This window comes from Myodes glareolus, chromosome 10 (assembly GCF_982192425.1).
Source record: "Myodes glareolus chromosome 10, mMyoGla1.1, whole genome shotgun sequence".
In the NCBI taxonomy this organism is placed as follows: domain Eukaryota; kingdom Metazoa; phylum Chordata; class Mammalia; order Rodentia; family Cricetidae; genus Myodes; species Myodes glareolus.
Window position 1 is genome coordinate 31,162,680 of NC_142035.1, and position 19,223 is coordinate 31,181,902.

The following is a 19,223-nucleotide window of genomic DNA, read 5'->3' on the forward strand; positions in this document are numbered from 1 at the left end:
CTCACATATTAGTTTAACCCATCTCCAGTAATGTGTATTGCCACTTGATTGTGGCTTACTGTCATGAGTCTAACCAATGTCCGTCTCGGAGAGGAGATCCATGGTATCTGCCACATTGCCTTCTTCCCAGCATTCTGTTCTGTCTACTCCACCTACCTAATTTTCTGCCCTATCAAAAGGCCAAGGCAGTCTCTTTATTCAACCAATGAAAGCAACACATAGAAAGAAGACCCTCCTATACCATTTTCCCTTTTTCTGTTTAGACAAAAAGGAAGGCTTTAACTTTAACATAGTAAAATTACATATAACAAAACAGTTATCAAGCAAGAGTTACACTTACAATATTTAGATCGATTTTATCTTTTATCATAACTAAGGAAAACTATAACTATCTATCTATTCTTCAACTCCATCAAAGACTCCAGAAGGATATAATATTACTTAAGTAAACAAGAAGTAAGCAACTTCCAAAACTCTAGAAATGACAGAGACATCTTGCTGCCTGGACAGTCACCGAAAGTTTTTTTTTATACTGTTGGGGCATCCATCTTCGGCCTTCAGGCCCATAGTATCCAGCAGACATTTCCATGAGGCAAGAAAATTCAAAGACAGTTCAGTCACTTTTTCCTGTGTCCTGTAGAATGTCTCGCAAATTCTTTCATGAAACAGGAACCCCAAAGGATCATCTCACTGATAAACTTGCCAAAAGGTGAGATGATCTCCATCAGAGAATCTATGGGTTAGTTCTTCCTGGCAGGTTTTAACTGAGACTCTCTCTGAAAATGACTTCTGGCTGAGTCAAGGTCCATAGGAAGAAGTCTGGCTTGCTCTAATTCCTCTCTAGCCCTCCTCTCACTGTGTCAGAACTATGTCCTACACAGCTCCTATTTGAACCGTTCAGGTGACCAAGCTCTTGTACATTTTACAGCCCAGCAGCGGCAGCACTGCACACCATAAGCCTCTCTCTTCTTTCCCTTGGTTTCCAGAACACTGCCCTCTACCGGTCTCCCTGCAACCTGTGGCTCTGGTTCCTCAGTTCCTCTTCTGGTCACTGCATCTGCTCTCAATATCCCCTTCCCTTACCTCCCCTCTGCTCCCTTCCCTCTCTCCAGTCATCCCCTCCCTCCCCTCCTCTCCTCTCCTTTCCTCCCGATCCTCTCACCTCCTCTCCTTCTGTTATGGTTTGGATTTGAAAGGTCCCCACAGCTTACACATTGATCCCCAGTTGCCAGTACATTTTAGGGAGGTTGTGGGGACTTTCAGAAACAAGTTAGTGAGGGTGGACCCTTACTGTTATGTTATCCCTGGCACTTCAACCTCTCTGTTCCCTGCCAACTAAGAGGTAGGCAGCTTCCACCACCCTTTTCTACAGCTATGACACTCTGCCCAATGCATGCAGCAAAGCAGGTGCTGAACCCTCTAAAACTGTGAGCCAAAATAAATCCCACATCCCTGGCACTGCGTCCAAAAGATGTACAAGTGGGCTCTCACAGCCTCTTTTTCCGATTCGCCTTTTCCTCTATCTCAGAAGGAGGGTCCATTTGCACTCTCTCCCTGGTGTCCCTCTCTTAGAAGCGTTCGCTCACCTGAGTCCAACCAGTCAGCTCCAAGGTCTGAGCACCAGCCATATCTGTATTTGATCCCAAGCCCCCCACCCTCAGAACTCTCTGAATTCCTGCTCCCCATCTCCTTACTTTCTGTCTCCACTTGGCAGTCTAACAGAGTCTGCCTATGTCTCGGCAGAATGAAGTCCCTGTCAGCACCTCCAAATACCTGCTTTACTTCAGCCTCCCCCAGCAACCAAAGGCTGTGCACTGGGGCGTATTTCTTGGCAAAAAAGGCTTAGAGACTTCCTGGGGCCTCTTTCTCCATACTAACATTCAGTCTGTCAGCAAACACCTGTTTCTTTCCAGACTCCGATGATTTCTCACTATCTCCTAGTCAAATCACCCCCTCCAAGTACCACCATCTTATGGCCAGACAGCTGCAGACAGCCCCCAACAAGGGTCCTGGCCTTTGTGCAGCAGAGAAAAGCCAGAGGGAGTCTTTGAAAACTTGTGTCCTGAGAGGAGAGGGTGTGGGGGGAGCAGGAGGGAAGTGGGAGAAGGGGAGGAAGTGGGAATTTTGATTGGTGTTATTTATAAAGTAATAAAAAAGGGGGAAAAAACAAAACAAAAAAAGAAAACTTTTGTCTTATGAAAAAATTGCTAACATAGTCACTTTTAAACATTTTTACCACAAAAAAATGCTAAGCAAGCAAGGTAATAATTGTGATAGTGAGCTTGATTTAATGGTTCCACAATTTAAGTAGAGATTAAACATTGCCATAAGCCCCCATAAATATAAGCACAGTGTTTTTAAATTTAAAAAGTACATTTTTAAAGTTTTTCTTATTTTTCTCTCCCCCCCCCCCTTTTTTTTAATAAGAGCACACTCTTTTTAATAAGAGCACTCTCTCAAGACCCTGTCAGTCTCAGAGCTTATCTCAAGACCCTGCTAGTGAGCATTTACCCCTCTGGAGAATTGCAAAATCCTTAGAGAGTCCAGTTACCACTCAGCAAGCTCCTGCGTCTCCTGCCTATGATCTTCCCGGCCCGGCCAGGCCCAGCCCTGCTCACCGCTCTTTCCCTCTTCATTAGGACCCTTGCCTCCTTTTAACAAGTATGCGGTCCGTAACCTGAATGGCTGGGTTAGCCTATGACTTTTCAACTCTCACATGAAGAGAAATGAGACACAGTCAGTATACATACGCTATACATAAAATCTTCCTGTTGTCTCTTCCCAGGCTAGCACTAGCCATTGGAAGTTCTACTTTGACTCTGGGTAAAAGCAGTAAGGCAAGCCTCCAGTCAGTCCCAAGAGTGACTTCCGTGGCACCAGAGCGAACAGCTGACTCTACGGTGTGCTCTGTCACTAAAGGAGTGTTTGCCAGACTTGGTGCAATCAGTCAGTTCACAACTTAAAACGCTGTCAGCGTGTGATGGGCTTATTGTGATGCGGCCCCACCTTTAACTGGGGGCACGTCTGTACTTACTTGTGCTTTATGGTCTGTGTCCTCCACCTTGATGCAAGCTTCATACCAGTGTGCACTGTGTTTTATTCACTGCTGTACTGTCGGTGTGAAGAACAGCGCCTGGCATGCAGTAGATAATCAAAAATAGTTTCTTGAGTACGGATGTCTCACGGGGCATGTCTCTGGCTAAGCGAAGTGAGTGTCCCAAAGGCGGACAATGATTTCCTTCAGTTCTCACAGCACCCTCCAGGCTCTAGGGCTACTCTACGCTCCACGGATTTCCTCCAGACTCTCCGGCTGCTCTCCTCGGATTCCCTCCAGACTCTAGGGCTACTCTCACAGCACCCTCCAGACTCTTCGGCTACTCTCCACGGATTTTTGGAGAACCCCAACGGGGCTTTTCAGGGCTTTTTCTTGCCATTCTGACCTTATAAGATTCCTGACTCAAGAAAAATATATGAAATTGAAGAGACGGTTCAGTGGGTAAACACACTTGCTGTACAAGCATGAAAACCTGTGTTTGAATGCCCAGCACCCACACAGAAACCAGGCATGGTCGCAGATGCCTGTGACTCCAGCACTGGTGAGTAGAATCAGACAGATCCCAAGAGCTCACTGGAGATCCAGTCTGAGCAGCAAGCATCCAGTTAGAGAAAGGTCCTGTCTTAAGGGGGAAAGAGAGAGAGCAATAATGGGAGACACCCTAAGTTCACCTCTGACTGTCAGTCAGACACATGCACACAGGCTCACACACCCATAAATACACATGTGCACATATAGACATTATACCATAAATGCACACAAAAGCAGAAAGAAAGAAAGAAAGAAAGAGAGAGAGAGAGAGAGAGAGAGAGAGAGAGAGAGAGAGAGAGAAAGGAAGGAAGGAAGGAAGGGAGAGAGAGAATGAAAAGAAAGAAGAAAGCACAAAGAAATGAACAGAAGGGATAGAATACACCTGCCCATCCCCCACCCAACAGAGCATCAACGACCTAGAGTATTTCACTGAGACTCCTATTCCAGAATGCCCGTGTCTGGCAGCCTTGTACACTGCCAGAGTTATTTCCGAAGTCCAAATAGTCATGTTGCTGCCAACAGAAATGAACTGCCTGGAGAGAACTCAATTCTTTAGTGACCTGTCATCAAGGGGAGGCACAGGCAGCAGTCATCTTGAGTGGGTTTGCAGCGGCTGGACAGGCATCCCTAGCCTTCTAATTTATGGTTGTCCATTTAGGCGGGGAGCTCCCCTGGCTAATGGTTTCCTCCTGTGCGTGGTGTGCTAGTGACTTCAAAGAGTCCAAGGGAAAGTTGGGAGCTCAGGCCCGCTGTTAAATGGAAGTCGGAGCTTCAGACAAGGGCAATGACACCCTTAAACAGGGGGTGCAAGGGGGGACGACCAAGAGTGGGTCTTGTAATCAGTGACTGTCTGACTGGATATTTGCCTGTCCCCTAATAGGATCCTGCCACTGATGTTCTCATGCGAGTGGCCGTCTGTGGATAGCCACTGTTTCATAAGACAAAAGAACAGCAAGGGTCAGCCAGGGGCCTTCTGAAGCCAAAGCAGCAGGTCACATTCAGGCAGGCTCTACTAGGCTTTGCAATGTGCCGGGTGCCTTCTGTTGCCATGGCAACCTTGTTTCCATTTTCACAATAAACTGTTGCTCTTGCTGGTATTAATACCTACAGTCATCCAGTGCCTTGTCAACTGCTTCAGGGAATTAGAATTCCTCTAAGACACAGTTCCATCAACAAACACATGAAATTTGAAAGGTGTTAGGAGAGAGGACACTGCTAAGAACAAATTTTTTAGAGACACCACCTTTCCCGAAGGAAGCCCCTACAGGCTCCTTAAATTATGAGATGGGGAAAAAAAATATGACTTGTTCCTTTGGTCTGAGTTGGAATCCAACTCATTTGTCAGATGGCTGTGAACTTCTGAATAAGTTGCTGGTATGTCTTGTCTCGGTCTTCTCATCTGTAAAATGGGATGTCACCATTTTAGCCACCTTGGAATGGCTTCAATGAAATATCCAAGGTAGGTTGTGTTTGAAGAGAAGAGACTTATTAGTCTATAGTTTTAGAGGTTAATGGGCCAAGATCAAGTGGACCACCCTGGTTCAGGCTCTGGTGAGGACCTAAAGGTAAAAGGCCCCATGCAGGAGAAAGCTATGAGCGTAGGAAAGCTACTAAATCAAAGCAGAAAGGAGACTGGAGTCCCATATTCTTTTCTGAGGACATCGCCCCCAAACTGACAGATCTCTGAACTAGTCCTGGTTCTTAACTATTACTCCACTTGCCAGACAATGGTGGCATATACTTTTATTGCCAGCTCTTGGGAGGCAGAGGCAGGTGGATCTCTGTGAGTTCAAGGCTAGCCTGGTCTATTGAGCGAGTGCCAGGACAGGCTCCAAAGCTACACAGAGAAACCTTGTCTTGAAAAAAAAATATTACTCCACTTAATAAGACCACAATGGGGACCAAATTTATATTATGAACCCTGAGGAGACAAGCTTAGGCTTCAGCCATAGCCTATATAAAAGTTATTTTGGAAAAACTAATCCAAGATAGCATTCTTTAAAAAAAAATGCCTTCAGAGACCCTTTCTCATTCTTTTACAATTATTTCTTTATATCCGGGGTTAGACATAAAGAAATGATTCAGGAACTGTGAATAGACCTGCACTTCACAAGGACAGAAACTGTGCTTTTCTGTTTCCAATGCCTGGCTGTGGAAGCGTTCAAAACATATGCTTGTCTTTACTGGCATCGCTTCTGAGAAGCTGAAAAGGTGGCTTGCCACCATGACAGCCTTATGGATGATCTACGGCTGGGACAGGATCTAGAATTACCAAGGACATAAACCTCCAAACATGTCTTGAGGGACTTTTTAGATCGGGTTAACTAACATGGAAAGCCTTGCCCTTAGTAAGGGCGGCCCCATTTCACGGCTTAGGGCACACAAGTGAATATAAAGAGAACGCGAACTGAGTAGCAGCATCCGCCTCTTGCTTCCGGACCACAGATGCCATGGAACCAGCTGCCTCACACACTCCTGCCATCCTGCTTTCCCCGCTCAAGTAGACTGTGGCTTCCAACTGAGTGCAAAATACGTTTGCCCCTTTATTAAAAGAAAAAAAAAAGGAAGAAACTTAACTTTTTTTTTTTTTTTGAGAAAATTGGTTCTCTCATACCACAATGTGAACTGGTCACCAAGCTTAGCAGTATCTTTACCAGCTGAGTCATTTCTGCAGACAAGAAAAGCAACCAATACAATGATGCTGATGTCTGGATGTGAAGTGTTCTTGTTAAAGGCTTGATCTCCTGGCTCTGGCTCTATGAACAGGTGGTAGAACCTACAGGAGGTGGGACCTCGTGGGAGGAGGTAAGGTGATTGGAGGTGGGCTGTTAAAGAAAGCAGCAAGATGGAGCTCTTTCTCCCTTCCCCCTTGTTTTCTGACTGTTGCAATAGGAATAACTTTATTCACCACGTGATCTGGCCATGGCGTACTCTGCTCCTCAAGCCCAAATTAACAGTGACTCTGAAACCACGAGCCAGAAACCTTCGCCCTGATTACATTGTCTTCAATATTTGGTCACAGTGTCAGAACGCTGATAAACACACTGTGGCGGCTAAGGTTATGCTCTAAATTTAAACTACTTAAGAGATTTATAAAACAAAAATGCCTCTCAACTGTAAGCTCCACTTACCCAAGGACAGATAACTTTGTGAAAAGGTGGGGGCTGTTGCTGTAAGACAGCAAATCACGTGTCTTTGCTTCTGTAAACAAGCTCGGTTGCACAAACTGTGCAGGATGTCTGCTTGATTGCATGTCAGCCAGAGGTCCACAGGCAGAAAGTAAGTCAGGATATACATACGCTTGTCCCTAATTGGATGAGGGTGGGAAGTGCATAGCCTCGTGGGTTTTTATCTTTGTACGCCCCTGACTAATGTAATTCAGCACCATACTCTGGGAATCCCTGGTATGGACCTATCCGGTATCCGTAATCCTGGCCAGTATTTAATAAAACTTGCTTCAACTTTGGCTCCGAAATTGTGGTAGTGGTCTTATTCTCACCCAGTGAGATTAACAAGACCTCATAATGATAATACTGCTACCTCACTCTTAAGTCTTGGGGTCATGAATTGTGACCACACCTGCAATCAGGGTAACAGTTAGTTGATGGCTGGCAACAGAAGGTTGGGGACTAAGTACAACCTTTTCCTTTATCAAAGTATTACAGGATGAAATTGCTAAATAATTTATAGCTCAACAGATTAAAAAGGCAATCCATTTATAATCAAGATCCAATATCATTAATATCTACACCCAAAGTATTACCATATATTCAAATGTTGCTTCCAAAGAGACCAAAAAAAGGGGAAGAATTTCTCTTTCCCTCTCTCCCTTTCTCTCCCCCCCTCCTCCACTTTGAAAGTAAGTTCCAGACGAAAAGCAAGCACAGTCTTTATTCCAGTCCTAGGGAGGAGGATATGTGGAGATTGGTGCTCAAGATCCAGCCAGTCAAGCCTTATCAGTAAGGTCCAGGCCAAGGAGAGATGTCTCAAAAAGTAATTAATTAAACAAAGAAGGCAAACAACAATGCCTGAGGAAAGACACTTAACATTGTTCTCTGGTCTACACACACACACACACACACGCGCGAGCGCACACACACACAAATATACACACACAAGCACAAACCATCTTCTAGTTGCTGACATTTGGACATTGTTCCTTGCACACCTGTAAAGACAATGCTCACGTTTTGATTCTCATGAGCTACTCAAATGCAATCATGGTTTGCCCTGAAGATCTAAACCAGTAGCTCCCAGCTTGTGGGTCTCAACCTCTTTGTGGGTTGGACGACCCTTTCACAGAGATCGCATATCAGATATTTACATCATGATCCATAACAGTAGCAAAATTGCAGTTATGAAGTAGTAACTAAAATAATTTTTTGGTTGGGGTGTCCACAACATGAAGAGCTGTATTAAAGGGTCGCAGCATCAGGAAGCTTGAGAACCATTGCTCTAAACAGTCCAACAATAGCTTCCTTTCATTGTCTGGCTCTAATGTTCAGGTACATGGCGAAGCCCAAATTCTCACTCTGGAAAACTCTCAAGGTGCCATATATAGCCAACAAAAATATAGCAAACCTATATGTAGAAAAGATACGTGGCTAGCTTATTCTTTATACGTTGGGACGTGAAGAGGTATACAGAATCATCAATTTCCTGAGGAATTTAAGTCTGCTTCAAGATTGTGTCTCCTAGAAATGACAGGGAAACTACCCCTAGGAGACCTCAAGAATAAGGCTGCTTAAACAAGACACAAACAATGGCAACACCAATGAACACACTGACGTGAAAGAGGAAAATCTCGGGGAGCTTATCCCTACACCAAGAGCTATAGGCTACTAAGGGATTCTGGGAGAGAGAGAATTCATCTTCCCCAAAGATGAGCCCCTCATTGGTTACCCACTACAAAGTAGTCAACCCTGAAATCATACACATGCAGGCAACATTAAGTACACTGAACAGATTGTGTTTCTGCATATATGTGCATTTGAAACAATAATGGTTAACGAAAAAGAGTCATGAATTTGAGAGGGAGCAGGGTAAAGGGATGTGAGAGAAACTGAGGGGAGGAGAGGGAACAAAATGATGCCATCAGATTTTAACTTTTTAAATTGCAAAAAAATAAATAAAGCGAGTTTTCCCTTTAAAAAAAAAAGGAAGGAAGAAACTTAAAGCCATTTGAATGGGAGCTTCTAATGAGTAAGCTTAGTCATGGGTCGCTGAGCTGGGATGTGTGAAGCCAGCCCAGATGCTAAGAAGGCAAGCTGTAACCTCTCCCTCCTGTGTGGAGGGAGAGTGTTTTCCATTTGCTCTTGCTCTCTTTCAACATTTGCCTTGGATTACTGTGAATGAATTTGACTTCCTCGCCCAATTGGTGTTGGGCTCCTTGCTAGGAAACGCGCTGGCCAGTGAGATGTGGGCAGAAGTGACAGCACACCCACTCACAGCCCAAGTCCTCAGAGGCAACATATGTTTCTGCTCAACCTTCTCACACATCTGCAATAACCATGAGAAGACGATGCCCTGGGTCATCCCTCGTTCCTGGACGGGAGGCAGATGAAGGAAACCCGAGACAGTGGGCAGCCTGACGCCAGGACACTCTGGTTGACCTGCCACCACATGATGGATGAAAAGATGATCGATAATCATTGCGTTGCTTCACTAATGTGTTGTAATATTTATCTCGTGGGGTTATTGCACCTAATATCTGTCTTCAAAACTCTGGCTGAGCTCAGGATTACTCTGTGAATCTGCTTGGTCTCTGCTGAGTGGCTCCTGTTGGGTCCTCAGCTCCATAACCTCCCTCACGTTTGTTACCAACGACTACAAACATAAGTTCACAAAATCATTGCCAGGATTTCAGGATATGTTTTTCCCCAGATCTTCATGTTAATAATTAACTGATGGGCCCCTGGCAGTCCAAGCAATTCATAATTAAATGGATGGGGGAAGACTGTCCTTGGTTATCATCTGGACTTGATGGAAAATCTTGGACATTCAGACACATGGTTCTTCAATTTCACTTCCCCTACAAGAATTTATGGGAAATAAAAATGCCAGGCTTCTGTTGTACTTTTACAATTCGGTGTGACACCTAAATCATCTTAACAGCTTCTGGATAAACTATCCCAGGGGCTGAATATAAACCTAAACAGTCACAGTCAGAATCCTGAAAATGGGCCTGCAGTCTCCTGCCCTGTGCTGTGGGCTTGAGCAAGGTTTCTGAAAAGCTATCCTCTCCCACGTGCCAGGAATGCTTGCTTAGCAGAACAGGAACACGGGTGGAGTTTTGGAATGTGCGGCACAGGGACAGGCACCTTGATGTGCCGTGTCTTTGGGAGGGAGTACAGTGCCCTGGTAAAAGACTTTGCTTGAAGGTAATTTTGTGAAAACTGGCCTTGCTCATCACTGAACCACAACACAACAAACAAAGCATGGCTTGGGGCAGTAGAGAGAGGAGAGTTGAGACTATCATCTTCAGGGCTTGAGGGAGTTTGACAAGACCACATCTCAAGGGGAACTCTGTTGGAGAACAGAAGAAATCCTGACTGAGTGAGGTCCCGAGTATATGTGGATCTATTTGACATGAGTCTAGCCTCAGGCTCATGAGACAATGGCAAAGCCTCCCCCACCCATCCATCCACCCAGTCCTAGTAGGACGAGGTTTAGAGGGATGGCAAAGCCTTCCTTGGCAGTTTGAGTGTAAATGAGGATAATATATGCCCAAAATGCCCACCATAGTTTTTTCTCCAGGTGTTTATGACCTGAAGCCTACTCTCCTAGAGACTCCTCTTACCTAGATAAGCTAAACCTGTCTCCTTGATCCAACTGTATACTATAAACCCTGCCTCCTTGTTTAGCTATATACAACAGGTCAAACTTTTTGTGCAGCTTCATTAAATAACCCCACCTCTCTGTTCTACTCCATATCAGACGTGCTGAGCTTTCAGGGTACTGCAGTTTCTCCACCCAATCCCAGCTTTCCTATGTATGCATGTGTTTTCCTCATTTACACAGGTCCAATACCAGGAGCTATGCAAAGACTTAGCATGACGAGGAGAAAATTAAAACTCCACAGAAAAAATTAAATATAGATAATATTTATTGACCATATATTAAGTACCAACAATGCTTTGTATTTTTCTATTTCATTTAAACCACAAAAATTCTAAGAAATAAGTACTGTTATAAAGCTCACCTATCTAATAAGAGCATTGGACTTAGAGACGCAACAACTTGGTTAAGTTCAAAAGACTGGAAATGGTATTTATGTAATAATATTTAAGGATCCTTGCCAAGCTGATACCATCTTGGTTCACTTAGCAGCTGTTTTGTGTTAGGAGAATTTCCAAGAATTGAAGAGTCCTGGCCTTTAAAACTCACCTATTAAAAATAAAATTATCTGCTCAAAGTTATCTAAGAATAAGAACTCAACATGAGAGGAGGCCACCTTCCACAGGTGTCCATTATAACCACAAAGTCAATGACCCCAATCCTCAGGTACTTGATTAATCAACTGGTCAGCTGGGAACTGAGAGACTTGCACGGGTAAGACTTCGATTCCTACAGGTTCACTGGCTGTGAGGGTGTCGTCATTCTAGAACATGCCACCTAACAAATTTATGGGACTGAGGAAGTAGCTCAGTGATAGAAAGTTTGTCTAGCATGCACCATCAGAAAAGGAACAATCTATTAATGTATTTAAGCAACAAATGACCCTGTGGTTATTATACTTTCTCATCCATTAGAGGAACGTGTCAAGACACAGCATAAAATTACAGCCCTCTGAAGCTGACTTTAGCATGATCCACAAAGGACTACCCAAAGCTGACTTGTAAGAATATGGAGCTTCCAACAGCATTTTTGGAGGTTTCTTGTTTCATAATGTCCTGTTAGGACATTTTTTAAAAAAAAAAATTCTACCTTATTTTTCATTTTTATCTTTTCTCTTTCTTTTTTTACTCTATAGGTCCTTTGCATATTTATTATGGCTTCCAGTTTAGTATTTTTATTTGATTCCTTAGTATGAAAATAAGGAATCTCTATGCTTCTTTTGCCTTTTCTTAGAGTCTTTGCTTCGGTTTATTTGTCCTATTCTGATGTGCTAGTTTTTCTTGTATCGTATTGTTTTGTCTTAATTTATTATTATCCCTTAGAAGCCTGTTTATTTTCTAATGAAAGACAGAAAGGGGGGTAGATCCAAATGAGAGGGGAGGAAAGGAGGAGGTGAGGGAAGCAGAAAGAAGAGAGAAAAGAAAAAGAGTGATCAGAATGCGTTATGGGAGAAAAGAAAGTATTTTCAATAACAGTTGAGAGAAATAATAGGGAGGAAGCTTCATCGCCTACTTTTATATGTGTTGAATATTTCCAGTGAGAAGTCAGGTTGTTGGGTTTCTTATTCAGGTTGTTTTGTTGCTTATGTTTTACAAAAACTGCATCAACTGGTGGATAAGTCTAATGATTCTTTAAAAAATAAATAAATTGAATTGTGGGGAAAAAAAGAAGTCACTATTTTTAAAGTGGAGCACCATTTCATTGAGTGAATAAACTGCTAACAAGCCTGATGACCTGTATGTGATTCCCAGGACCACATAGTAGGAGAGAATTGACTCCTACATCTTCACTCACAAGCCATGGTACACACACATACACACACACACACACACACACACACACACAGAGAGAGAGACAGAGAGAGAGAGAGAGAGAGAGAGAGAGAGAGAGAGAGAATAAATAAAATACCTAAAAATGTTAAGTAAAAAACAATTGAAAGAGACAATTTTTAAAATACAGTTTAAACCAACTAATGTCTTTATGGCAAGCTAAAAATTGTCTCATTCTTTGTATGATTTTCATTAGAGTCACAAAACAATTTGCCTGTAACTATAAGAAAACCAAGACATGCTCAGATCTATGACAGGGGAGGTCTGCTCAGGCATGGTGCAAAGTAACCTAAGACTCTGGGCCTTCCTCATATTAGGTAGGCATGACAATTCCAAAAAGGGAGAGGTGTACAAGCCTAATTAGACACCTGTGGGGCCACCCCTCAAATGGCAGAAGTCCACCCACCGTCAGAATTCCTCAGCAGTAGCAACGACAACCAAAGAAGAGACTTAGGGACACATAAACCCAAGCTTATGTTGAAAATCCTGAGACCCTGGAGCTTTTGTGGTCTCGGTCCCCTCGGGAGCTGGAGTTCACTTTTCATCCTCCCCTTTACTAACAGATGGACATACCTACAAGGAGGGAACCAGAGACGGAGTGAAAAACATAAAAAGACCTTCATCTCATGTGCGTTCTCCATCTTCAGGAATGGAACTGAGAGCCCACTTATCACCTAGCTGGGGCACACAGCAGCATGAAGCTATATAGGACACACTGAAAAGCAATGCACAGGAGAAGGGTAGGGAGCATGAGTGGCCTCCTCCACTCACGAGCCCAGGGAACACTGGGTAAAGCAGTAAACAGCCATTGACATGTGTTAGGACTTGGACAGGGGAGAAAGGAAGGATATGGGGAAGAAAGGACTTTTCCAGACTCAGGAATTGGACAAATAAAGACCTGAGGCATCAGAACATTAAAGTCCCCCAGGAAATAATGATTAAATCAATATAAGAGGTTAAAGGTATCAGGAGAAATCTAGCCAGATACCTAGAAGTTGCGTCCTGCTTATAGACAGCAAGAAACCACAGTGCCGGCTGTTCCAGCAGGCAGTGCCCATGGGGACATGAAGTGGGGAGGAGAGAGTCTAAATACAGAACAAGAGGTGAGAATTTGAGCCAGGTTCATGGAAGGTAGAGAGAGGGAGGGAACCCAGAGATACTATGAGTAGCTATGAGAATCTAGAATGATGAATTAGTCACTGGGATAAGTGCAGAATGTTGAACAGTACATATTACCTCATCAAATACTGAGGTGACGCCCATGGTAAGTAGAAAATAGCATAAATCATCAATGCATTTAACACCCCTAATTTATCAAGCCCTTTACCTTTGCCCAGACTGCCTTAGACTTGCCTAGAATACTTGAATGTCGGAAAACATCCTCTGACACAATGTTTTGCTTATGCATAACAATTGCATGGTCACAAGGCTGGCTGGGAACTCTGGATGGATATTGTTACCCGACAATGAAGCAGAAGCTGACACTTCTGCCCCAATGTGAGCATTGAGGGAGCTCATGCTGAAATCATGTTGCTTTCAAAACATCATAAAGTCATCAGCTTGGCCACCATAAGGCAAAAATTCCATCTGCACTTCAAAGTGACTCCAAATGATTTGATCCAAAAAGTTACTAGTAGTCAGGAGAAATGACTCAGTAGTTAAGGACATTTGCTGCTCTTGCAGAGACACTGAGTTCAGATCCTCCATTCCAATACCCTGGACAACGCACAATTGCCTGTACCTCCAGTTCCATGGGATCCAGTGATCTCTTTCGGCTTCTGAAGGTCCATGCACAAATGTCTAAACACACACACATACTCAAGATATTAAAATGAATAATTTTTAAAGTCTTTAGCATTTTAGACAGGGAAGAGCATTTAAATAAAGCACATCTATATGCCTGGCTTCAACATTTTTTTTTACTATTATTCATACTTGTTTTCCACTATGTACTGCATGGGCGTCTCTGCACCTGTTCTGAGCTGCCAGCAATGTTTAGACTAGACTTACAGGTGGTAAAATGATACAAAGAAAATAAATACTATCTCCTCGATTCTGAACTATAACTTCTATCAAAATATTGTATATGTCTGAACCGCCCAACTACCTTCCTCTCTCTCCCTCAGCAAATATAGGTTGAGGTTGGAAACAGACGAGGAAGGAAGCTTGGACCACACTGCAAACCTGCATCTCATTTGCAGTTGGAAGAAGATGTACTGAGATCTTAGAGCTAACGGCAAACACAACGGGAGTTTAGAAGAAAGAAAACCAATATTTGAAAATTATATTCATTAACTGCATTTTATATATCAGCTAGCTCTGGAAAAAATTCCAGAACTCTAACTGAGGGAGAGAAAGGCTGGACACGCGGGTGTTTGATTTCACCGTATCTGTTTTTCATAAAGTGGCATGTCGCTGGTCTTCTCGTCATGGAACAAGAGGATATTCGATTTGAATTCTCCTTTTCTGTACCATGTGGACTATCATTTGGAAACTAAAGCAATCTGTTTGTGATTTTGCCAGGGTATAGATTACACTAAAATGATACCTGAAATTTCTTTAGCCACCATTGTCAACAAATTGATTCTTGTACCCCTAGCCCGCATGCTAAGCAGAATAGCCATGGCTCACAATGAGCATTAGGAGTAGCGGCATGCGGGCTTTTCTCATGAAAGAAAAAAGATTTAAGGGGGGCTTTGCCTGTCTGACCTCCTGGACCTTGTGCTGGTCAATCTCTATTGTCTGACCCAGTGCATTCAGCTTCTCCTGGTCTAGTTGTCTTCTGAGAGGAGCACACAGTTCACACCCCAGCTTTACCATGTCCTTCTGGGTAAGGGTTTTCGCTTCCATGTCCTGCATTGCTCCCTTCCTTTTCAGGCTTCTCTGTCTCCATTCTATAAGTCATGAGAATGAAGCTTGCTGGCTCTTGGGTGCCTCTTCCACTTACTGCCTGTCCCTGTCCTCGGGGCTCAGAAAAAACAGTAACATGTACTCTGTCTGTGCCCACACTCTGTGGCACACATACACAAAGATATTCACATAGTACACATGCGTGCATTCATACCCTCTGCTTCCCAGATAACTTTTCACCTGCCTTGGCTCTCTCCTCTTTCACCTCTTTCTCAAGTGAAAACACTTGGGCTTCCCTGCTGTTCAGAGTCTAGGCAGAGATTCCTATGAACCAGACGCCATGGGTTCTCCTGCATGCATCCTTCACCTGCACCCCCCAAAGTGTGACTTAGAACTTTAAGTATGACTGACTCTTCACATGTGATTAAACAACATGTGGGATCCACTAAAATATAATAAGCAAAGGCACAATAAAAGGCAGAAATAAAAGATGTCAGTTATGTACAAAGACATAAGGATTACTCAGGATGACAGTGCCAGGAGGGGCACCAAGGCCCTCCTAATAACTGGGAAGCCAAGACACATCCTCAAAGCAGGGCACCCATGGTTGCTGCAGAAATGGAAGAGTGTGGAGGAATAGGCAGTACATAAGTATCAGGCCCCAAAGCAGCAAGGATCACACCATCTCACACTTCTTTACTAGGATTTTGCCACATGATCATATCTAACACATACACAAAAAAGGGCTGTGGAATCATGTCTAGCTGGAAAAGGAAGAAGTAAGTTCAGTAGTTAACTGATAGATTAGTTACAACTGTATAGATTCAATAACCATGATAATGATAAATAGAGAAATGAGATACATCATATGACATCAAAATGGACTAGGTGTTGCAGAAGCAATATCTGCAGAGAGTGTGCCTATGTGACTGTACTCTTGAGCAAAGCCAGGTCCAAGAGGTCTCCAGGTGAAGGGAGTAACAAGGCTACACCCATGGCTGAGAACTGGATGCTAGATCAAACAGGATGTCTGTGTAAGTGCTGACCTTTAGCCTGCAAACATCACCTACAGAAGACTCTTAATGCAGCTTCCTTGATCCCAAAGACCACAAAGCCAAGAGGCCCTCCTGCTGAGATCCCTCTCTGTTGCTTAGCTGGCCAGTCTTTTGTCTTCCGGTCTATAATAAATGTTGTTGATGCTGGTGCATCTCCATCTGAGCTCATGGCCCATCAGATCCCAGCTTTCAGTTACTTGTTTCTGCCTTTCTTAATCTTGAATTGTCCCTAGTCAGGTTTCTAGACCCCACCATGAAGGTCAGAGCAAATATCCAAACCTATGTCTGTTTAGATGTTGACAAATATAGGCCTGGCCTCTTCTGATGTGACTCTTACGGCATCATTTGCCAGGACTTGCATAAGAGTCCCCTGAAGGCTTGGTACTGGCCTGGAGCACTATTGGGAAGTGATGGAACCTTTAAGAGATAGCATCTAATGGGAGGAATTTGTCAGTGGGGGTCATGTACTTGATGAATATGGGGATGCTGGACCCTTCCATTGACTCTTTACTTCCCAGATGCTGTGAGGTGAGTAGCTCCTGATACAACCATTGAAAGCAACAGAGCCAATCAATCAAAGATTGAAGCATCCCAAGCAAAAGTCAAAACAAATATTTCCTACTTGTGGTGGCTAATCTTGGTTGTCAGCTTGATTGCAGCCAGAATTAACAGGAACACAAACCACTGGGCTCTCCTGTGAGAAGTTTTCTGTATCTGATTACCTGAAAAAGGAAAACATAGGGTGCCATCTCCTAGTGTTGATCCAGATAAAAGGCTTTATGTTTTGCCTGGCTGTCCTCACTCTTTCTGGTAAGTTTATCTATCCCATTGCTGGGGCATTCCTTCACCAATAATAAAATCAACTTTTTAGGATTCTGACCTAGACTGAAGACCCGCAGTTTCCTGGAGGTACACTCTGGAATCAATGACTGGCAGTGACAAGAGCAGTGAGGATACCTGTGAGCGCTGCAGAGATAAAAGAGGCTAGGTGCTGAACAGGGCACAGTGAAGACAGGCAGATAGGAGTCATGCCAGGGGCATAGTGGGTTTTGCGGTCAGTAAGAGAGGACTCAGTATCCTGGGCTTTGAATCCACACTAGTCAATCTATGATTGCACCTGCTCCTGGACTCTTAGGGGCCCAATTTCCCAGGAATCTTTTATTATCAATCCTAGGACTTAAAGAAAGAAAAATTGTTTTAATAGGACATTTAGGTTCAACTTCAGAATTGGATTTATTCTTTCCCTCCCCCTAGTTTCAAGATTAACTAACAGCTTCTATGGGATGCTCCTAATTTGCATAACCACAAGGTGGCAGTTTTCCTTGTGAGGCTGTGCATCCTCAGGCATGCAGTTGCTCAGGAGGACCTGGGGACAGGAGATATAAGGACAGCAGATACTAAGAGTGTTACATAGGCTATCCCACTTTAGCCACACTCCCAAGCACAGGTTTAAAAACCAAACCAGGCTGGCTAATTTGGCCCCTTTGTCCCAGTTAGGAAGGATGGTCAGCACTGTAGCTTCAGCAACAATGTCTGCTCTAGCAGTCCCTGGTGTCCAGGATCCTTTCCTGTTCAATCAAGTATCACTTGCAATCTTTGAAAACAAAAGTAAGGACTAATAAATATTTTTTGCTGCCTTGATTGACAGTGTGCCATGGCAGTTAAGTGGACCAGAGGGGATAGAGGGAGCTACGGTTTCATCTTGTGTAAAATGAGAGTAATAACACATACCTCATCCTACTATCAGGAGGACAAAATTAAATTATACTTGTAATTCACTTACTCCGGGCCTGGCATCTGGGGACCGTTAAGTACATGTCATTCATTATCACCCCTCAGTCTTCACTCCTGCCATCTTTGTTAGTCCTGTGGTTTTGAGATTTACTAGATTCCAGGTGCCACGCTTAAACTCCTTCCATAGGCTTGTGGATTTAATTCTCAGAATGGCTCCGTAAGGAAACAGGCACAGGGAGTGTTGCAGGTTGCTGAGGTTTCCACCTGGTAAGTGCCCCAGGGGGAGCAAAGCAGATCTGACCAGACAAATGCGCCCCTGGTGTTTGCCAGTCATTGGTTCCACAGTGTTCCTCCTTCCCACCATGGTGAGAGCTATCTGCAGACATCGCTCACTTGATGTTTTTACACTAGATGGTAAGTATAATTTATTTAAGAAGGTCGTCATCATCAAAGATTGTGACGTTGAATATGCATGTGTTTATACTACAAGATGGGGAAGAAACACACCTCCCATGGAGAGACCAGGACTCTGACAGGTGGTGAGGACCCCATAGAGTTAGCGCAGCATGTGAGCAATAACGGAAAGATGCGGGATTTGAGGTAAAGCCTGGATGAAACTTACTGAAGATAAGAACAGCTTAAGAAAGTGTCCATAAAGAAAAAAGCAATTCTAGCCCCAAAATTTGACATACTTTTGAGTTTCGACAGGCACTCTAATTAGTTCTTCCTAAGATTAATATTAGCTAGTGCTCTGTAACAGGGAGAAAGGGAAGCCGCTGTCGAGTAAATTTGGTAGCACGGAGTTAAATAACAAAAACTGACTTCTTCATTTGGGGACTTCTCAGAATCTATACTATACAAGTGCACATTTTTAATAAGAAGAGCTAGACAGAACAAATGGAATCTCCTAATTTCTTACTGTAATAACTTGTGTATGTTGGCATCTCAGTTCAAGTCTGGTACCATGAACATAGTCAAAACATGGGCAAGGAATCCAGAAACCCTATTCACATTGCTAAATTGTCACATTGTCAACTCTCTCCTAACCATTTTTGTTTATATTTATAGACTTGTGCTGTTCTCAACCTTGATCAGAAAAGCTTCTCATTGCAGAGGGTAATGGTTAATGAACAGATCCCTAACACGCTGAGAATAAGCCACTGTAAGCATTCAGCTATACATGGGACATCTATATCAACCCCCACCCTGACGCTCAGAAAGCGTTGCAGAAAAGGATGGGAAGGAGTGCCGTGAATGACTGGCCTCTAGACATGGTACACACAGTTACTCACTGTAGCTGTTGTAATCCATCTAAGACCCCCACAAAATCAA